The sequence below is a fragment of the Trachurus japonicus genome, chromosome 24 (genome assembly GCF_045865225.1).
Source record: "Trachurus japonicus isolate A0001 chromosome 24, Traja_1.0".
Lineage (NCBI taxonomy): Eukaryota > Metazoa > Chordata > Actinopteri > Carangiformes > Carangidae > Trachurus > Trachurus japonicus.
This window is the reverse complement of record NC_140930.1, coordinates 13,493,415-13,517,180: the sequence shown is the minus strand read 5'-3', so window position 1 is coordinate 13,517,180 and position 23,766 is coordinate 13,493,415. Positions and strand designations below refer to the sequence as shown.

General features: G+C 41.1%; 1 long non-coding RNA gene across 1 annotated transcript; it reads right to left on the bottom strand.

Moving 5' to 3' along the window:
* Nucleotides 1-4,789: 4,789 nt before the first annotated feature.
* Nucleotides 4,790-13,003, bottom strand: LOC146961486 (uncharacterized). Its single transcript, XR_015035184.1, has 4 exons — nucleotides 12,962-13,003; nucleotides 11,669-11,747; nucleotides 11,324-11,447; nucleotides 4,790-9,964 (listed from the first exon to the last, which is right to left on the bottom strand). It is a non-coding gene; the product is annotated as an uncharacterized LOC146961486 (long non-coding RNA).
* Nucleotides 13,004-23,766: the final 10,763 nt, after the last annotated feature.

Below are 23,766 nucleotides of genomic sequence, written 5' to 3'. Positions count from 1 at the left end.
GGTAAAACTAGTGATTAAAGTTTTGTCTGATTGCCAGAGCTCATCACTGCATCACGTATATAAATTTGCATACATTTGCATTATTATGTACAGTATGCAGCTGATCAGCTGTGATGGAGATATAATAGGAGACATATGGAGAAACATCCAGTGGCCTCCAGTGATGGCACGAGGAGCTTCCTGTATGTTTGAAGATTTCACAGTGTTCGTCATATACTGGTCAACAGGAATGCACCCATATGTCAGATAGTGATAAGACATTTTATGTATGGGAGAGGTAGGATAAGACGACTGTGTCGTGGCTCTATTTGATGCGTTTTGTATGTACATTATGTTTGATGAGGATTCAATGCACTGAAACAGCAATTTATGGTTTTCACAATATGATAGACACCATATGTTTTTACCATACCTGTATTTTAGTGATATAAATCAATGAGTATGACTGTGACTATGGTATTAATTTACCAACACCGCGTTATTTAATTACATTTTGTTTATTTGTGTATTCCATGACATCGTGGATGCTGAGTTTTGTCTGAGTCGGGTATTTCATGCCACATTTCATACTACATATGCATGCAAATTGAGCATGCTATCTCAAAGGAGGGTCTCTAGTTTATTAAGACAACTTGTTTCCTAAAGTGAAAATTTCACTCAAATTAAAATTTCCTCATAAATTCCAAATCTGATTAAATACAATGTAACAAATTGTTGTTCATTTTATGATTAGCCAACACTTCAATTTAGTTTGATTGAAGTGAATTTCTGCCAGCTGTGTAAATGAATCTCATTGGGGACAGACATGTGATCTCGTTTTCAGTGTTGCTGCAGCAACACATTTTTCATCTTTCAATATTTAATTAGAAAAGAATGGTGGTTTGTGAATAAACTAATCTTACAAGATGAGGTTTAAAGCTTGGACCAATCTGTTGAAAGTAAATAAATCATTTATAAATAAAATAAATGGAAGTAGAAAACGTATGAATACAGGAGTAAAGAGAGGAGGAGGTTGAATGAAGATGGATAATAAGCATTTAATATACAGTATTTGACATTAATGCTAAGGTATAAAGGTTCTTTTTTTAAAAGAAGTTCTTTATATGGTCAATTTTATCATCTCAGTCATTTGAGAGTCATATGAATAAAGTTGTGAATTTACTGTGAAGGTCTTTCAAGGCTGTCACATTGAGGAGCTAAATATTGGTGTCACAGTTTGTCCTTGTGTTCGTCGACGGTTGTTCTAGATTGACACAGATAGCCTCCGTCTCATTCCCTTTGCAAACTGCTCATCTTCTCTCTCTGAAATAAAACACTGCTGCCTGAATCTGAACCAGCGGAGGGAGCCATTAGCAGGTCGCGAGCGTATTCAGCAGAAACTGAATAACACCGTTTGTCTACTTGATGTATGGGTCTGGGCACTGCCTGTTCATTCAATGAATATCAAATAAATGGGTTGACTTTGGAAAAAGGTTTTTAAGCTGTAAGAACACGGATCATGTTACTGTGCTGATGCAACACGTGAAGGCTTGTCCTGAATCTTAAACGCTGTTGTCTACCTCCTCAAACCTGATGAAAATAAATCTCTTAATGCAGCTCTTGCGCAATAAAACAAACTTGAATATGAACTTCTGCTGTAATAAATATATATGATCTATGTCATCTGTTCAGCCTTGTGCATCCTTCAGGTTTTCACTACGGTGCACATACAGCCTCTTCACATACCCCTGCAGATTTTATGAGATCATGGCCTGCATTTATTATAATTACAGCTGTAAAACAGCTGCCACATAAAATACTTTATGTACAACAAGCTGCTTTTGGGTGTAGAAGCAACCTTTAGAAAAGTAAATAATCACTGACATTTACCTTGAGTTAATTTATTCCCTTTTTAAACACTAGATGGCAGTGTTACATCATATCTGCACAGTGTCAGTGTGCAAAATCCTGCACAGCACTGTAAATCCAGCAGGCCACAGCAGCATCCGCGCATGTTTGTCGTGATATTTAAATTGCATGTTGTGCTGGACTACACTCTGTGAAATCCCCCCTTTTTATACTGTGTGTATTCTGTAATCCCTGTGTACTTTCCCTATTTCCTGTCATGTTCAGCCTCTCTCTGGGAGAGGCCTCTGGGGATATGTAAATGTAGCCGGTACTTAAACTGGTTGAGTAAAGAAAGTGACGCCTCACTGTTGGTGGAATTCAGATGAACGCTGTGATTACAGGAGGCGTGCTAATGCTTGTCATGCTGCCAGTAGGTGTCACTGAGGTTTCCTCACAGTGGAGCAAGCTGAGCCTCTCACTGCGGTTTCCACCTAACCTGTATCACCATGCCTTGATTTCTGCCCACCCACAGTGCTCAACATCACCACTATCATCATCATTATCGTCATCATCCAAATCATATATGGATTAGGCATGGTGTCCTATTTGCAGCATATACATATGGTATAATATAGATGGCAGCAATCAGGATACTGAGGTGCAAATTCATGGTGGTAATGTTAATGAGCAGAGAAAGTCACTGTGCTCAACATTTATGTTGTCACACTATAGTAAATCTAATAAAATGGGCAGAGTTACAGCTTTCTTCTAATGTCTACTGAGGCAAGTGAGTATTTGCACAATCAAATAATCTGTTGATTGTATTCTTCATTAATTAACCTGTTATTTTGTCTGTAAAAAATAACTCAAAATGTTCCCCTAAGATTCAAATTCTCATTGTTTGCTTGGTCAAACATCAAAAGATATTTAGTTTCCTCTCATTAGAAAAGTATCAAAGCAGAAAATCCTCACAATTGATTCATAAATGATCAAACAGGTACCAATCAAATAATTTCCTCATTGATTAATCATTAGTATCAAAGCCCAGTTTGCTACTGCTGTGAGACTGAAAAAACCTGACTAAAAACATGAAACTGCAGCAGTTGTTGTGTTAAAACAAGTCTATCAATTAACAGACAAAAATGAATTAGCAACTATTTTGAAAACTGATTTAACTTTAAGTTCAACAAAATATACCAAACATAAACAGGATATAGGAAGTAAGATAACCTATAGTACTAGGTACTAGGTGGAGAAGGGGTAGGAATTAATAAGCTAATGCTTCTTCCTACTCCTTTTCAAACATACAAAGGTTTTTATCGACTAGTGCTTCAAGTGTAATATGTTATTCACATGTTTGAAATAAAGTATTAATTAATTCATTCATTCATTCATTCATTCGTTAGTTGCTGTGAGAGTTTGCTGCTTTTCTCTGTTGTTTATTACGTTATCATTGAATTTGGTTGGTTTAGGGGGATTACCCTGAGCATTTTTAAGGATTTTCTGACAATTTGCTGACAAAACACTTAAGATAAATCAATAGAATATATCTAGCTTGGACTGGAAACAATCAAAAATCCTCTTGCCATGTGTGCGCTAAGTGAAAAGCTTGTATACACTTGTCTGGCTGTCTGGCCTACTAAACATCTCACCACTGTGTCATAATAGGGCTTCATTAATCCTGACTGACTGTGAGTTCCCAGCATTTGTTCGTTTTCAGAGCACACCCCTCAGCATTTCCAATCTCACCTCTCTTGTGTGATTCACACCTTTATTTCTCATAAAAGCTGCTGAGTCACACAGCAGCCATTGCACTGCAGAGTAAATGTGGTGAATGATTGTGTTGCACGCTGCACTACAATACCTTGAGGTCAACAGCTTTTAGTATAGCTTTGAACCAAGCTGGGAGATTTCAAGGTTTATGATATGTGATTTTAAGAGCTCTTTATTTGCTGCTGACATCTGCTCCCAAATTGTTACGCCTGTAGCTCCTCATGCTTGATGGCGGTACCTGTGTTTACTGTCATGAGCTATGGTAAATGACTCCAGCTCCTCCATCTGTGGCAGTGCCTGACATTTAGGCTTGATGAGGAAGTAAAGCCGCGCAACTATGAAAGTCATCAGTAGCTGCACTCACTTGACTGCACTGTAAAAGTGAGCGAGCAAGGTCAAGCCCTGTACAGAAGGGCATTTCCAAATCAGGCGCTGCACTCAGCAAATACACTTGCTGGAAAATCCTTGTCACCATCAAAAAAGAAAAAAGATTGTTCTGAAGGGCCACCTCATACTCAGCATGTCAAGTGGAGATTTAAATTGAATCCTGGCGGCTGAGACTGTCACAAATCTGCAGCCGCTAAAGAAATGTGCTGAAGAGGAGCAGCCTGAGTGACTATTCTAATTTTTCAGATAGTGGGTTATCTGGAAGATCTCTTGCTGTAAATGGGGAGGTGTAGCGACAGTGAATGGTTCGAGAGATATGGTTTATGTTGTGCGAACGGCGTGTGTGGCAGGTTTCAGCACTGCAGACTGTGCAGCACACAGAGAGTAGCGAGGGTGAGTTTATTTTGGAGAACTTCAAAATGCTCTGTATTTGGTAACGAGGGTGTGGAGGATTTAAGGAGAGAGAGGTACAGAGACTTTTTACTCAAATCCCTCTTTATTCGAAAGACTCTGCAACAACATAAAAAGAAGCGAACGCCCAAAATAAATTGACGGCTCAACATGTAAGAAAACAGAAGCAAAAAAGACAGAGGAAAAACCTCTTCACCACTCTGACAACACAAATGCTAAACATTTGAAAAAAAAAATCTACAAATAAAACACAATAGCTCATTTTTTTTGAAATATGGTGCTGCAGGAACTCAGCTCTGAAGCTAAAGGTTCTTGTTCATGTTTGCCTGCAAAGATAGTCAACCCTGCAAACTCCACCCTGATAGTGCTGGAAAATAATACTGAAGGAGGACTTTTTTTGGCAGCAAAAACTTTGGCTGAGAAACAAAATTTAGATCCTATAGTTTCTGTTTGAAACGCAGGTAAGGTGTTTGTTCCTGAAACTTCCTGTGGTGAAAAAAGGGCGGCTATCCAAGCAGCAACCTCCGATTTGTAAGTAACAAAATCAATCCCCATAATCTACCATGTTAAAATGCCCAATTTAAAAGCAGAAACAAACATGTTTACAGCCTGGTGCAGAGGTGGTTTTGGTCTCTATGGCTATTTTTTACGTAACTTGTTCAATTACGTTTTCTTAAGACTTCAAATTTTGCATAATTGAACTAATGCCTCCTACAAACCAACACACACCAGAAGTCTCACCTCCTCCCCTTTGCTCAATTTTGGATTAGCCAGGAGTTTGGCTGAGTCAGGCGCTGCCAAAGTACAGCAGCAGCTCACCCTGAGCTTCACAACCGCTCTTTAGAAACCTGTAGTTAACGTCATGGAAACTACATCCATCTTTAAGGTTCAAGGTTCAGTTATTGTAATTCCAAAACATGAAGACAATGAAATGTGCAAAAAAGTCTATTATCAAAAGCTGCTATCTCAAAATACATAACACCAATGTCACAATAGCACTATCTTTTGGCAGTACAGTAGTGTCTAAAGAGATTTAGCGATGCACCATGAACAGGAAAGAATTGAAGACCTCGAGCTCAATGTTAAAGAGTATATCTACAATACAGGTGTTATAATGAAAAGAAACATTCACCTTGATCCTCATTAGGCCACAAGGATCCACACATCACATGTTTTGATGAAAACCATAAAAAATGTGTTTGCAAGGTAACTCCACAGGCTACATGCAAAGGTACCATCTGCTCTCACAGTATGAAAACATTATAAATCCCTGTGCTTCAACCAACGTAACATCATTCTTAAATACAGCTACAAACAAACCGCTACCATGCATTTAAATCTGGCCGCAGCATTCATTGTAGCAACCCCCCCTGACCCAGCCAAATGGCCAGCTGAGCCTCAACAAACAAGAAAATTAACTAAAACTGCAAATGGTTTCCTTCTCGCTGAGAACACAGAGCCAAGGATAAACCTGCTCACAAAGAAATCCTGCCCCCGGCTTATCACGCAGACCACTCAGCCACCTTAAAAAACAAACAGAAAAAAATAAAACCTCCACATAAACACACTGAACTCTGCGGCACGCTGATGAAAACCACACTGCACAGTTTCAGACGTGGAGAGAGAGGGAGAGGCAGTTGCCAAATTGACGGCCGAGTGGCCACGTGTTTCGTCTCTCCCTGCTATCTGCCTTCCGTTAATGATAACACACCTAGAGTGAAAAGCATGGATGCAACAGTGGCCATGCTGGCTTCAGTCTGCTAACCAGCGGGATTTGAGACGGGGCTCCTCTCCCACTGATAGCTATGTTAAATAGGACGCAAAGCAGATTAATGATAAAACACCCACAGAAAAGCTCAGAAACATGGAGAGAAAGAGGTGTTGTGCTTCTTTTTTTTAATGTTTGCACTTTGATTTCTGCACATTTGCAGAAAAAGTCAACAAGAGGATAACATTCAAATGATCACAGTAACTTGGCTGGCTGGTCTTTCATTGTGATTTTGGAGCCAAAAAAACAAAACAAAGGGGTACACAGCATAACTTTGCAAGATAAATGGAGGTATTGAGCGGACAAGCATATTTACACACACACCCACACACCCCCTTGCATCTATTCCCGTCCATAACAAAACAAATTCCTGGTCCCAAATCACTGTGACTCAGCACAATGTGAGAGTATGTGGCGTAAGCATATGCAAAGTCAGTGGAGGATGAAGCTGTAAAGATGTCGATGGCGGCCGTCACCGGGCTAGCCTCGTTTGGCAAGGGCATCTCCTCCCTCCGTCTGAGGGGAGGGAGACCACTCGATAAAGCTGGACGGCAATCTGGAGCCTCAATTGAGCCATGTCCTGGCCCCTGACAAGATGAATTCACTTAATAATGAGAGCATTTGGGATTTATGGGTGGCGGCGAGGTGAGCCCCATCTCTCAATTCGGCACAGGCTCTTAATTCAGGCCAAATCCCCTGACTCACGCCCTCACAGTGGGTGTTCGCAGTCAAACATATACAGCACCTTTTTCGCTCTCGCCTGCAACGCTCAGCACCAGTGATGGCACTTCCTCCATTGGAGCCTATCCTGCTCCAGACTTGCAGATCACAGCGAGAAGGCCCCGCTGCCAAGAAGACAAGACGGTGGAAGAAATATTTAGAGCGCTCTGGCAGAGAAATAACTCTCCTCTGTTTTCACTTGATAACTTTTCCACACTTCATGTTATCAGGAAATTGAGATACAGTAGGTTCACATTTATTTTTTATTTTTTCCCCTAAATATATTCAAACATTGATTATACCCTTAGGAGACGCTTTCGGCCTGGATAATGTTGTTCATGCTCCAAAAATAAACAGCTTTTTCTCCCGAGGGAGTGGGTTCCTCATGCCACAGCAATTTAAGAGCAGATACCTGAAGCACTAGCGGCGTAAAGCGCTGGTTCCTAACCAGGTGGTCGGGACCCCCCCGAGGAATCACAAGATAAATCTGAGAGGAAGAAGGATGATTAATAGGATTTGAAAGCAGAAAAAAACAAACAGAATTAGATCTATTTTCCAGATGCTAAGCTTTTGTGTTTTCCTTATCTGGTACTAGAAACGGCTCATAACCCACATCCACTTACTTATGGTTTCGTGTCAAGGGTTTAGAGTTTGTCAGCTGAAGCTATACATTATACCTTACTGTTGTGCACTGCTTCCAAAATGAAGCTACACAAACTACACCACCGCAGAGATTAGCTACACAGTGTGATGCCAGCATGTGCTGCTTAGCTGCTTATCTCCTGTAAGTTTCTAATGCCACAACAGACTGTTTACAGTGAACACAACACAAAGGAAGTTGAAGAATCTCACCTTTATACTCATATATAAGTAACACAATGATAATATATTTGCTGAATAATATCAAAACACAATGTCATGACCTCATCACATCGTCCATCTATCCACAAGTGGAATATAAATGGCAGATTTGGCCTCAGGTAGTTTTTCTAAAGAGTTTGACCTGAGCAGCATCTCTGATGATGTTATGAGTTACCATATGGGTGGTTAGTGCAGGGTTTGCTTTCCATCTCTATATAGAGACGCATTGCTACCAAAACTGGTAATGTTGCTATGGTGACACATTACTTTGGGATGATACGAACACCCAGTGCAGCTGGATGTTTTGTTCTTTTCTCCTTTTTCTTTTGTCCAAAAAAATACCTCCGATATGTGACTTCCCTCAAACACAGATGATCATTTTTATATTTCTGTTTGTGCACAGGTTGAACAAACATGTTAATTATTCTGCCACACAGGTGTTTGCAGGTGCTTTTTTTTTTCCATGTCAGAGTGAGGTTATCTCTCAGAAAAGGAGCAAATAAGCACATTCCTCAAAGCTGCCTTATTTCCTCAAGGAGTCACACACCCAAAAAAGGATAGGAACGACTGGTTTAGAGGATACAGCTCCATCTTTGAGGTTGACAGTGGAAGCACACAAGGTACCTTTTCTGTCTTTGCCTGACTTTGAGAAAAGATGTTAATGCCAAAGGTTCAGGGGAAGAGACGGTGAAACCACAGCAGGATTCTTCATTCATTACTGCAGCCCGGCCAGACAGGATTGGTATATCATTGCCCAGCACACTCATTTCCTTCGCAACTTCACCTCATGCTGCTTTTAAGGCTGTGCATGCCGTACATAAGTCATGCATATAGGCAGTGAAAGAAAAAGGCACATCTGAAAGCATGGCTATTCATGTTGTAGGAGAATGATGAATAATTCTGCGCTGTGAATACCTAGTGTTTCATTACAAACACATGATGGATTGGAGTCGTGTTGAAGACTGCACAATGAAAGCTGCAGTTCTTTCTTGGCCCGGCTAAGTGCAGCTCACCCCGCCTTAACTATTGTAAATGACTTCTCGCTCACAGTAGACGGCTGCCCCACCGCTCGGCCTCGCCGGGCCCCGCCTCGCTCCACTGGCCCCTGGACTCGCTCGCCACTCAAAGCCTCCTTTTTTCCATTTTCCAATGCAGCCAGGAGCCAGCTGGCTTTATTGGAGTTTTTAAAGGCTATAGCCTCAAACATTCATCCTCCGTCTCAACACGTTCTAGACAGTTTCCCTTTTTCTCTCTGCCTCACTTCATCTTCATTTCCCTTGCCCTCTCTCTCTCTCTTTTCGAAACTTCTCCCCCCATACCCCCATCCTCCTTTTTTCCCTTAATCCTTCAACTTATCCCCAGAGCTCACTCCAGTGGTTCAGTTTGGCCTAGCTTCTTCTAAACCCCTCTCATACAGACAATCAACACTGCCAACACAAACGCTAGTTTCAGCCATATTAAATTTCTCCTCCTTCCTCCTTCTGCACTGAAACAAAGTCCTCTGAGTAACGGGGCCTGCTCTCATCTACTTAGATTTAATTTAGGTTTCACAAAATGATACAAACACATTCTGCTATCTGACTCATGTTGAATAAAGGACCTGAGACTGTGGAGACTGGCCTCAATTTTCTTCCCGTACTTTATTATTATTCTGCTGGCAGCAAGTCCCAGGGCAAGGTTGTGGTCAACGGCTCTCTGCAGTGCTCCAACAAAATAATTACAACGGACAATTGAAGGAACCACAATCAATGGCAGATGAGGTGCATTAGACACAGTTATTCTTTCAATTGGACTCAGTTCTGTGCCCTCATGAGCATGTGTGTTCACATTCTGCACATTCATTAACACTTTATCTTACAGATCAAACAACGCAGGGTGTTTTTTTTTCCCTTTGATTTCAACATAATTACCGCTGAAAATGGAAAGCAACATAAGGCCACTGTTTGAGCCATAGAGCCGCGTACATATAAACAAAAATCTTGCCAAATGAGACAGGATCTGTCCCCAGCAGAATTGCTTACTTGTGTATTTCTATATCATTAGTGGGGGGTGTCCAAGTTCTGCACAGAGGCATGTCATTTCCACCCCTTGCCTAGGGAAATGAGCACATCTGTGGGGGGTTCGAAGCTCTTGACGAGGCAAACAACACAGCATCTGTGTTCTTGGAGTTGCATATCCGCACCAAATAGGGCCCGCTTCAAAACCCCAATGAATCCCCTAAAAAGAGAGACAAATTTGGATCCCATTTGTGAGATAAATTGGGATGATAATTCAGTGGGAAATTAGCTAAATGCAAGTATGAATCGAAGCTTTGTAACTAATTTGGACCCTTATGCTATCGCTGATTTCTCGCTGAGATAAATGCTTTCTATAGTTGCTTTTCAGCTTTTCCATATTATGCATTTCATCATAAGGGAACAGTCTTTTAGTGCTGTTGTGCTGACACTGGGATGAGCTACTGCTTACAAAGATGATTTAGTCCCTCTATGGCCTCTGTTAGATTTAGACTGCCACTAGTTTCCACTCCCTCTGATTCAGACTTGATTAATGTCGGCATCTTTACTCTTTAGTATTTCTTTCAAGTCATTTCCATCATTAGCAATAATCATCATCATATTCCTCATTACAGCTTTTACATCCATTCACCAGCATCACCCTCTTCATTAAAAACAACCAATTTGTTATTATTATCATACAGAAAAAGTATGTATTGGTAATGATGACAGAATCAAGAGTCACAATGTTTTGGACCAAATGCCCCGGTTAATTATGTAATGTTGTTCTGGGCTTTCGGAAGACATTTACACAGGAAAATACTGAGAGAAGTCAGGCATAGGTTTATAGACTAATCCGGGTTAATGGCCAAGGAAAACAAGCCACTGTTACTGCCGAGAAATGTCGCTAGTAAACCTGCACAGTGACTCTACTGCATGTAAGTGCTCAACGGGACATCCTTTAAAAACCCAGTAGGAGTTGAAATGTTGCTGCTGAAATGTTAAAACAAAGGATGGGCTGTACTGTAATTCCTAACTTTAAAAAAAAGGATTTGCTCATGTCACATGTTACATGTCTGTGCTTTTATCCACTACTCAAAAGTTCAAATAGGCAAAATTCAAAAACTCTACTAAGTCATTTTCATTTTAAATGATCTTAATGAAACTCTTATGCAGTGGTTTCAATTATTTATCTTCACATTTTTTCTAATTACATGGCAAGAGGTCAGTTGCAATTTTAATTTCTAACCATTAGCTGGCGAGTGTTGAAGAGTAAGAGTAAAGTCCTGTCAGACAAAAGTGACACATTAGTGATATTTCTTTTTTCCTGATAAACTGATAAGTGGGTTTCTGTTAAGATGCTGTGTAAATTATGTGAATGATTATTTTGAGAAAATCTTCAAAAGAAAATGCAAAGTAATGCGTTGGTTTGTCAAAATGAACAGCTGATGGCGCTAATTCTTTACTCAATGTGATTCTTCACTCAACACACAACGTGGATAAAACAGGTGGATTGAAACCAAACTGTCATAATTGTGTTTTTATGACTAAGCGACATCTATATTCACATGGATTACCTTACCGTTGGCGACTGCCAACTGTGATCAATGCAAACATCAGCGAAATGATGTTGAGCTTGACGCTACCATGGCTGTAATTCTGGTGTCGTCTGAGAGCTCATCACATAAATCAGCCAGGACATTACTCTGCAGCAAAACAGACAGAGGCATTAACTATTTATTCAACTCAGACACAAGAGCCTATTAAGGTTAAAAAACTGTGCGATGTGTCATGAGGCCAGAAAAACACCAACATTTAAGCTATTTCAGGATATGAAAATCTTCTCAGACATTATCTCGTCTCATATGACAATCCAATATTATAGCTCTGAGTAAAAGCCTTAAAAATAGCACAGAAGGAAACACACCTCCTCTTCTCACTTCGCTGCAGTCATGCTCATGTCAAAATCCCCAAAATACCATGCGGGTGACATGTGAGGAAGAAACCTGTGTGAGCAAGACAAACATCGCACTTCTCAAAATAACTCTTATCTGGTCCAGATATTATTAAAAACCTTATTACCACTGGCAACCTCATCACCTTTCTCATCTACGGCGCATTTGTCATGATTATTACAGACAGCGTATTATCATCTTCATCAGCCTCAAAATGGCAATCACATCGTCGCCGTCATCATCATTATAAATGTCGTTACTCTTGCTATAGCATCGGTATTATTATTACATTGTCATCATATTCCTGCTCATCATCATCATCAGTCTATTAATATCAGTACTGCCTTCACCACAACCATCGTTTAGCCACGAAACTGACCGTTTATGGCAGACGATTATCATTTGGATTTGAAGTAAAAAGTTCAAATCGCTACAATCAAAGTAGCAGTAGGGTTTAGTTGAGAGCATACGGGATATGACTGGACATGACTTATCAACTGGTAGCACTAACAAAACAATGATGAATTAACCCGTGATCCATTGGTTTATCATCATTATTATTTATCATTGGCTGCAGACTATTTTGATTTACAGTTAGCTACTGAAGCTTATGCTACAGTTAGCTACCATAGATTAAAAGTTAGCTACTGTGGCATCATACTACAGTTTTATCTGAGTAGCTTTATCACCATCTGTGGCCTATGCATGGATCTATTATAAGTTAATGTTAGCCATATAGCTTAAATAACAATTAGCTCAGAGTAACCTACTGTAGTTTATACCACAGTTAGCTGTCGTTTATCCATACAGTGCCATGGAAAATAAAAAATATTTGATATTTGTAAATGTGAGAATCCGATACTGTCTATGTTTATAGTCATTTGAAAACATTTGGGTTTATGGACTGTTGTTACATTAGATGACATCACCCTCTGCTTGAGGATATTGTAATAGGAAACAATTCAATAACTGACAGCTTATTAAAAATGAAAGTAATCCATAGCTGCCGGCTTTATTTGGCAATTTTATTGTAATCCAAAACTCAAGCGTCATAAAGCCATAAAATTAACCATTACAGATTAAGTTTATCCAAAAAACAACCAAAAGTAATTTTATGTTCTCCATGTAGCCCAGGTAAAAAGTTTTGGTAGGTTTTTGTCACAACTTGCTGATATGAGCACAGTCAAGGAGGACACAAACACAGACTCAAAGCCTGGCACATGCAGCAAAAATATCTTTAATAATAGAAATCACACTTAGCCTACAAGCGGGACAGGAGACCTCAGGCTGACGGCCTGCGGGCAGGAAACCTTAGGCAGATGACTTGTAGGCAGGCCAGACAGACGGAGCCACTCTGGAGGACGGCCCAGGGGCTGCAGATCCAAAGCAGGACACCACAGGCAGACCAGAGGCCAAACAGACAACTGGAGCAATTCGACTAAGAGGCAGAACACACTGACAATACTGGTTAGGACATGGCTGGTGGGCAGATGGCGAAGGTGAGATCTAGAGGTCATCTCTGGCCATGAGCAGGAGGCTGACCTCTAGACAGCCAGAGACGGAGGCCGAGGGGAAGTGGGGAGCAGGTTGGGACAGTTTTTCCGTCCATCTCTAAGGTTTTTTGTTGAGTGACACAGTGACACTGTTTCTTTTCTTGGCTGCTGAATATTTGAAATGTGATTTCTTAAGGCTGTGAGCACCGCAAACACAATTTCGTTCACCTCCAGCGTTCTGAGTTGGGAGCAGAAATATCAGGGAAGAATGTGTCAAACTCTTGACAAATAAAACCAAAAATGTTCTGTACAGCTACCACAGGGGATATAAGTGAGAAGAGAAAATATCCATATTCTTGTAATTGGGGTAACTGACCCTTCATCATTTCAATGGACAATGTTTTCCTACATTAACACTGCCAGCGCCAGTGTTTGTGCTCCTATACACCATTAATTTTTATTATGATCATCATTATGTGCTCATCAAAAGTTTTTCATTCTCTGTACTTTCCTTCCTGACTCTTCGTCATCATCTTCATCACCATCAAAGGTATTGCCCCTGGTATAGTCTGCAGAGGTGCGGCAAAAAATGAAATGATTTTGCTGCACCATGTAACAAGGATAGTGGTGGAAATGTCAGAGTAAATAGCCCGCAGGAGAAAGAAACAAAACAAACAGGGGCGATAGCGAGTTTGATCTGCTATTTATGAGAAAGCGGAAAAACAAAGCAGGACTATGAAATCGATAGCTTCCTAAACCACCTAAGAGAGGGTTAGCAGAGGCTCCTGGGCAGCCCTCCAGCTCAGGGATCGGCATTTTATGGATCCTACGTCACATGCATGCACGCACAAACACACACACACTGTCTCACACACATCCATCAAATCTAAGACGCACATTATCTTCATGTATCTCTCAAGTAAACACACACCCACGTGAAACACAAGAATGCATACCTTTCTCTCTTTCTTGGGCAGAAAAACTCACACCCACACATACATGCAGTAATCCCCCTTTCTGTAACACATGCACACACACTGACAAAAGTGACAGTGACAATCTGGGAAACACATCTCTTGCACACACACACACATAAACATGCATAAACACGCACCGACACAAACACATGGACGCACACCGCTTTCACACAGAAAATCCTAAATAAACAACCTTTCTCTTTCTATCATTTTCTCTGTCACACACACCCACACACACATATAATAATCGCACGCACGCACGGCTCCTCTCGCACACGTTTTTACTCGCCCACACACAATCATGAACACACCTTTTCTCTCTGTCACGCACACACACATACTGTATATATAAACACCGCCCCAACTCACTCTCAGACACACACCCTGCTGAGATTGACTCAATGCAGTAAAAAACAAAAAATGCATAAAAAAAATAAAAAAAATCCAGTTACACCTGGGAACTATATTACACTCGTATTTTTAGGTAAAAGCTGTGTTGAAATATGACATGTGGGAGGGGTTGTAAATTCACACAGTAAACTGCAGCATGGAGATATACCGAGCAAATAAAAATGATGTATTCGAGTTTTGATTGTAACTTGCGCCGTTGTGTACTGTTTACTCACATCTCAGTTATAAATAGCTTAGCTGTAATTTTTGTCTCCTAAATTACCTTTACTGCCATGCTTCAACACTGCTTTAGTGTTTGAGGAAGTGAGTTTCTGGGCAGAAGGAGGACAAAGCTGATGAGTTTCTTTCTTTCTTTTTTTTATTATTAGAGAGATACACACTAATCATGTCGACCTGTTCCTTTGTTGTTTGTGTTTGAAGTCTCTGTTTTTTCATGTTTGTATGTGTTACCAAAGCTACTTCCCCACTGAGGGTTTGTTTGTTTGTTTGCTTATGTCACTGGGTTCACTGGGTTTGCACACTCAGCATTTCGCAGCCGGTGTCACCGAGTGGTTGAGGTGAACGCCTGGTCAGCTAAGTTTAGGCCTTTCCACCGAGTGGGGGGGAAACACTAGATTTATATTTGCAGGCTCATCTGCATACATTATCATGATCAGGGATGACAACGCAACCGGAGCATGCTTCGCTGCTCCCTCAGCGGGTGGTAATTACAGACAGAGAGCTTGTTACGTCCCAGCGAGACCGGACGAAGAGTGACAGGTCAGAGAAGGAGAGAGGGATGAGATGAGGCAGAGTGACACAGAGAAAATGAGGGATGAGAGGAAGTGGAAGAGACGCAGTGTCAGAGGGAGGAGAGAAGGAACAGAGGAGAGTCATACTGCTGGATAAACAAAGGCGGAGGCATGATATTTATTTAGCTGAGGAGATGCCGAGTAAAGAAAGCACAAAGCTGTGTCTGCATCCTGCATAATGCACCGTATGCTGTCATACCCGTGTGAGGGCCCGCTGGTAAAAGTGTAGCAGTGAATAGGGATAGAGAGATGATGAGAAACAGAGAGAGGGAAGAGTAGAGGCCAGAGCTGATTTCTCCTGAGCAGAAGGCAGGATGTGAATACCTAATCAATAGCCATCAGGACACAGGAGGATTTACTGTCTTGTGCTGCAGGACCCAGACACCCCAAGGCAAGTCGAGCGCTCAGGCCAGAGCAATGGAGCATGAACACACCGGCACAGAGAGCCGCTGTGATACAAACAGGGAGGAGGGTCAACAGAGGACGGAAGGGACAATCGACCATCACCTTTTTTCTTTCTTTCAATATCTGTCCCCAAAACAGGATAAATCGACCTATGCCACATTTTTGGATTGCATACTGTCTTTCTTGATTTCTTGAATGCAAACCCTATAATGAATACAAAGCCATCTCCATCTTTTATGGCTGTCTTTCACAAATAGTCGTGCCAGTGAGCAATGTTTTTATGAGTGGATCCCTTTTTTGTTACAGCAGACATGGTTTATTACCTGGTGCACGTTTTGGTTCCTCAACTAGAGCTTCAGCTATTGGTGCACTGACAAAAATAAGAGGTTGTATTACACTACACCCCCCCTTAGAGGCGCTACTGGAGGCTACAGTGAGTCGCTATGAGAATGCGATGAGATGGCGGTCGCTGGTTAGCAGTTAGTGGTTAGAATGATTAAGTTTAATGCTGAACTGACAATGTTTCTACTAGTCTAGTTTTCAATGTTAAAGGGATAGTTCAACATTTTGACAAATTGGCCCATTGCCATAATCCGTATAGTTTTAGCAGTAGGTTCATTACCTTTAATTGTGCAAGCTATCTTTAGAACGGCGGAGCAGAGCCGCAAGCTGCTCAAAGCTACGCTATGGAGGCTCATGGGATTTCTCATCAAACTCATCAAATACACAATCCAACAACTCCAAAACGAGTTGTGACCTGCACATTCACCACGCTATGACATAATAAAGGAATTACAAGACAGAGTTGTTTTAGAGGTAAATTCATGCAAAACCACTGATGCGCGTTCCCTTCGGAGGCAGTTTTTCGACAAGCAGTCTCTGTATTTGCCTCGAAAACAACTCCGTCTGGTAACGTTCCGTAACTATCTCATAGCGTGGCCAAAATGTTGAACTATCCCTTTAACATTGGCTAAACAGCAACACCTAACTTCTTCTTTAAAAAGAAAAAAAACAAAACTGATAGGACAACTGCAGAGAGACAGAAAATAGGGAGACAGAGAGGGGGAATGACATGCATCAAAGGGCCACAGCTGGAATCGAACCGGAGCCGCTGCAGCGAAGACTATAGCCTTTGTCTATGGGGCGCCGGCTGTACCCACTGAGCTGAACAACGCCCCACAAATAGCTTCTTTAACAAAAAAAACAAACTTTGTTAGCTTATCTTTAAAAAAAAAGGCCCCAAACATGCCTGATGTGATGGAATTTGTTGTTTAATCTTTAATGTTGATTAACCTTTAAATATTGATGTCAAGAGTCTAGTATCAGCATTTGAATCATGTTATAAAACCGGGCTGACATCTTCTTTTAGTAACTTATTCAAACCTGTGAGATTTGTAGGGAGTAGCAGAAGCAGCCTGAGTTAATGGCAGTTTAAATATGTACCACTGGGTGCTGTGGGGCTATGGATTAGCTGTGATCGGTAATCAGATGGGAGCATTAATCAGTCGGTGGGCAGGTTGTCAGACGGTGTGGTACCTTTTGCCTGAGGGCACAGACCCGAGTTTAAGCAGAAGTACTCAATGAAAAGTTGATCACAGTTTAAATCCCCAACAGAAATGTCTCATTCCATGCAGCGGAGGGGACTAGAAGGAGCAACGCGTGTGTGAATACATTTAAAAACAGCAAGCGTTTAAGCTTACATGCTTTGCTCAGTGCTTAGTTGGAAGCGGTACACAAACACTCACATTTTAATGTTCTCTAATTAGCAGATCACAAAGAGCTGAGCAGAGCTGGTTCATGGAAAAGTCCCCACAGATGATACAACACAACAGACACCACTCAGACACAGGTGTAAACAATAATAATCAAGGTCTGAGCACGCTGACTTACCACTTCATCAGAGCAACATCATTACTGTTATTAGCTCTGCTACTACAAGTCAAATTGTCTGTTATGAGAAATGTCGATAGAATAACTTCATCCCAGTCAATCCTCTGTACACCTGAAAATATAGAGATTTCCATACATTTCACCTTATCGACTTAAACATGATTAAACTTATCTCTACTTTAAATGGGAAGACCAATTTAAGTGTGATGATTAATGCTGTGCAAAGCGGCACAGGTGGCTCAAGCTGCATTCACATGTAATTACCGGTTGCAACTGTAAATACAGTCCATGTCAAATAACACGTTGTAACAATGGAGAGGCTGTGATTTTTTTTGATACAACTGACAATACAGAAGTGACTGGAAACAAAGCAAAAAAAAAAAAGTGTCAATCATTCAATGTTTTAAAGAATAAGTAAACAGCTGCTAATGCTCTGTAGCAGAGCAAAACTTTTGGATTGTCTTTATTATATCAGAGGTTATAACACACCCCCTGCTACTGTATGTGTTCAGGGCTGATTGGAGGAAAGTGAGAAGATGGGCTCGCATGCTAATAGTGGGAGAGAAGAAAATGTGTGATGGAAACAAGTTGCATTGTTTTCCACCTCCAGACAGCTGTTGATGAGTAAAGGAATGAAGCTTGATGTTGAATAGATGTTCCTCCTGGTAAATAAACAGCTGTTGCTAAGGCCAGCAGTGTAAAAATAGTAAAACTCTCAGTAGCTCCTTCACTAACTACGTCATCATGATGCAACCACCCTGAGGTGTCTGGTGACCTGAACAGTCAGAAGTCATGCACACGGGAATCTTTTCCATCAATAGCATCCATTACATATTTCACATTTTTCACATCTTTTTCCCGTACATGCAGCATAGTCCCAAGTAGGGATCCAATTAGCAGGAAGTTAGAACAAGTACGAGAACCCCTTACATATCTTAGATGCCATGCAAGGTCTTTAAAGGTAAAAGATTCCCAATTACCACCATTAGAGAGCAGGGATTTGAACCTGTGTGAAGGGAACGTATCATTAAGCAGGAGACACAGGTCTGTCTGCAGGAGAGTGTGATTGTCAGATTTGTGATGTTTTAGAACAAAGAGATTCTCCTCATGTCTCCAGATTTCATCATCGTGAATGAAAGACACTTTTTTTTTCTTCCTCCGTGTTCATGTCAGTGTTTTATGTGTCATAACAGAAGCAGCTGTTTGTTACAAAGATCTAGTGGGACGTGATCAATCAGTTGCCGCATGCATGCAGATGTTTTAAACAGAAGACGATGCCATTACAAATCAGTGCTATCATTTTACAAATCCTGCAATAAGTGTCCATCATGGTTATAAATGACATATATAGGCATGAAAATAAATAAATAAAGTGTTTCATTTTAAGAGTAAAGTTAACAAAACCAAAGAAAAATGTGACAACGCTTGAATTACCAACTCTCAGCTAGAGCCTGACGTTAAAGGTTTTGTCTTTAAAAGTCTAAATTGAAATCCACTCACCACTGAGCTGTGTTGACAAGTCCAGCTCAAGGGATAAAACTGGAATACACATCTCGGTGAAGGATATTATCTGGCACCAGCACTGAATTCCATTACGAAGCTGCAGACAAAGTTTAAATAAGAAAAAGTGTTATCATTATGGGTGGCTCAGCATGACCACCACATGGGTGATAATTATGAATAATTACTGACAATACTGTTTGGCTTTTTTTTTCCTTGGTTGTTTGGCATTATTATGAGAACAGAGACCTGCTGTTAATTACTTGCAGCAGCGTCACTATCTTGAATTTTCCGTGAATTAATCTCACCTCCTCATGTAGGTGTATGTGTATATATATTATATATTTATGTATATATCCTCAGTTAATCTAGTTTTTTTTTTATACACACTGTATTTATGTACCATATATGCACCTTGAGAACAACTCAAACAGGTAAATGGATTAAAGTAATTAAGATTTCAAGTTGATTTATGTTAACACTTTACACCCACAACCACGCACTGACAATTATGCACCACACTGCAAACGCACACACATTGACAGCCACCTACAGGTGCACGCACGCACACACACACACACACACACACACACACACACACACACCGAGGTCTCAGAAGACCCCTCAGGCCATGCCAGAGTGGCCTTGACGTTTATGCTGATCTAGCATGGCAACAGCAGATATTGCTCTACACTCCCTCTTCATATTGTCTCTGCTCGGCCCGGCACGGTTCACTTACTCACCGCTCCACAGCCTGGCGGCAAATAGACTGTGAACATCCAGACTGTCCATCATGGAGGGGAGTTTGACAGTCCTCTGACAGGCACGCTGAATTGATTCTTCAGGCCTGCTGTTTATTTTCGCCTGCCTTGCCAGTGCGTTGCTCGGCTGGGTCCGGTCTCTTGCTCGCTTGGATTCAAGGTCCAACCACCCACCCGCCCGCCCGCCAGCCAGCCCCCATTCTTCCTCTCACCCACCTCCCCCCGAGCCTATCCCTGTCACTGCACCAAACAACTGACACTGACAAAATAACAGGGGTGCGTGTTTCCCTCCTCTATTTTCTAGGGCTATTTCCAACGCCATGCAACATGACAATGAGTTATGACTGGAAAACCGAGGTCCCTTGTCCAAACATACACATATTATGCAATTCACTCATAACAGCCCAACACACACACACACGTACACACAGAATGATGCCCCAGGACAAGCTTTTTCCTCAGTAATCAATACACACACACAACCCCTATTACAAACTGTCTCCTGAGAATTTCATTTAAGTACAGCTAAACTGCAGCAGCAAATATGTTTAAAAGGAAATTCATTTTACACAGTGTGTATATACTCTATATATAGCCTATATATAGCAAGTCACTGTTAATGCATCGGCAAATTGTACACGTACCCATTTGTTCTGCTTACTCTAACACTCGCGCTGCTCCTCAGTGCTCCTACAGCACCCGCTGCTTACAATTAAACCCTCCCCACCTCCCCAGCCTCCCTCTGCATTTTAATAAGTGTACTTTCCTGAGATTTTGTCTCTGTGTGCTCAGATTACAACTTCAGCTCGCTTGGATTTGTTCTGGAGAGTCAACAGAAGCAGAGCAAATCAAATACACACTGTATTGATACAAATAGTTAACAACGAGGTCTTCCCTTTAGGGCTGGAACTAATGATTACTTTAATCCTCAGTTAATCTACTTTTTTTTTATTATTATTAATTGATTTGTTGTTTGCCAATCAAATGCTTCCAGAGACCAAGCTAAAGTCTTCAGTGTTTGTTTAGTCTGTCCAATAGTGCACATATATTCAGTTTACATAGAAGAGCAAATCCTTATTAGGATGTTGACATTTGTTGTAGTTAGTATAAAATAGTGCGCAATATGTCCATAGTAATTCAATAATCTGTTTAATAATTCAATAATAACCTTGCTTGTTATTGTTGGTAATCATCACCATTACTTACTCTTTAATCTTCTGTTTAAATTTTTTGCAGCAGAGAGAGAAACTGAGGGATTAACAGGCGTTCGGGAGTCAGACTGGTGTTCACCGCTTCAGGCAATGCCAACATGAGATGTGCTCTAGCCACTCGACCAATGAGAACCCTTTACTTTTTAATCTTCCTGTATAATGCACATTTGTATATTGATTTCCCAGTGCTTGAAATGTGCCATTCAAACAGTGTTTATCCCGCCTGGTCATGATCGCTTGCTTAAATATTTAACAAAATGAAGCAGTATAATGTTCTGTTGACTGACAACTCAATTATTAGTTTCATGACTAGTCCACTGCAGTCTGTGCTGCCTGCTGCTAACAAAATATTGGCTCTATGGTTATGTTAAGAAACTCAGCCCCGAAGCACATCTTGTAATATGGGATTTGAGCCTGAGGTTCTGGTGTCAAAACCTTGTGCATTGTAAACATAACCAGTGACCTCAGACAGTAATTACATTGCCTCCAAAACTTATTTTGCAGCAGACATACACACACAACATATTTTGTTGGATAGAGCTCCCTAAAACAACACATACACACAAACCAACTGTCCATAACCTCTGACCTTTCCCTCATTCATGCAGAAATCCCTCCTTACACACAGAGCCTGCTTCTCTCTTTTACATACAGAATACAACACACACATTTTTAGTCTGACAGAAAATATATTCACACACAGTCGAGACAATTTGCCTAACAATTTGTCTCTGGCCTTTTCCCCGCAGCATCAGGAATGCATGAATGAGGTGTGGCCATAAATTTCTTGGATTGCCCATTCACATTCTCAGTCAATAGGCTCGCCGTTCAGTCGTGCCAGTGGAAATCAAACCATGAAGTCGGTGCTATGACAACATCGCCCCGACCTCAGGCCCATCACGACACCACCACGGGCATGAGACAGAACATATTCGGAATCGTAACACTGCACCACCACGTGGGCAACTGACAACTCGGCTGTCTCTCGGTGGAAAATAAAAAGTGTATGTACGAGACAGGCTCTTTTATGTTTTACATTACTGACACTGAGTTAAACAAGAACAAAGAGGAATATCCAGTGGGAGGCTTTAATCTTGTTAGTTTCTATTCTACCAATGTAACCTTTATTTCTTCAGGTGGGCCCTCAGGAGGTCAGGTATTTCTATTCCAAGTAAGATCTGGCAGGAGGCTTTGTTGCATGTTTAATGGGAAACAGAATTTTTTTTGAAAAGCATATCAGAGCATGTCAGAGGCGTATTCCTTATCAAACATGTACAGATGAAGCTCAAGGCAAATTGATTATATTTCACATGTGAAAAGAGCATGTCATGTTATGTCATGACATGTCAAGACATGTGCTTGCACCATTTAAACTTATTACATGTGACAGTGCTTCATAATCATCAAGATCAAACATGTTAGTTACTGTCTGTGTCTGTCTAACAAATGGAAACTGAAAAATGAAGCCAACATGGAAGAACAGGCTGGCTCCAAAGATGAGTCACTCCCCATAGACTCCCAACCAGCGTAACAGCAGAAATAAACATGTTTATAGCTTGGTATTCGCCTGATTTTCTCCTTCATCACAACTATAACAGGGGTGAAACTGGGGTTTTGGTGCGGTCAGCTGTTGCCAAGATGATGATGAAGGAGCAGCCAGCTCTGTCATAAGCTTATGGATGACATCATAGAGGTTATGATGACATCTTTATTTACAGTTTACAGGCTCTAGAGAACCAAAGTGTTGGGAAGATAAAAGCCGAAGTCTAAAATTGATTTAGATTTTAGATGGATGGATGGATGGATGGATGGATGCTGATTGTTTCCTGTTTGAATTAAACAGGTGTTATTTGTAACTCCAGCCAATCCACAACCTGAATCCTGTTCATCATTGCACCTATGACACTTGAACGTCGTCTAATCTTAGGGATCTACCATCTACGTATTTTAGCCAACTCTAGCCCTAAGCGACAATGTTTTCCTAAACCGAGCAGTTTCCTGTCTAAAACTAACAAGATTGTGTCTGTTCCATGAGATTTACTGCATGTGTAAGATAGATAGATGAATGAACAAACTGTGCCACATCTCTGAAAGAGTATTGTACACTTAATTAAAGCACTGACTAAAACAAATTGAAAAACCTGTCCAAGCTGATTGCGGAGGGTAAGATGCTGTAGACTCACGGGACACGAGACAGGGCTGGCAGCCGTGCCAGTTCGGTTTTTCGTGTTCCCTCCACAGGACTGCGAGCTGATATTGGCAGCGACGGATCAGGCTCTGTTTCAGTGCCATTACTATTTTTACCCCCCCATCCGTTAAAGCTCTCGCTCTCTCTCCAGTGGTTGCTGTGGATAAGGGCGTCTATCCCTAAGTTGCTGCTGGTAGCATCTGCAATCAGTCGTCTGCATGTAGAGCCCACCTGTGTCTCTGCCAAAACCCGAACACACTTTTACTATTAGCAGTAAAGTGCAGTTTTTACAATGCCTCCCATCTGCCATGATTTAAATGGATGTTCCTCTGAATAAATCTTTGAAACTTGTTTCCCTTGTGTAGAGATTGTGGAGGTCTTTCTCTGCCTCTGCCTGATGCTTTGTGTTGCCCTGAATAATATTATTTGATCCACCATAATCC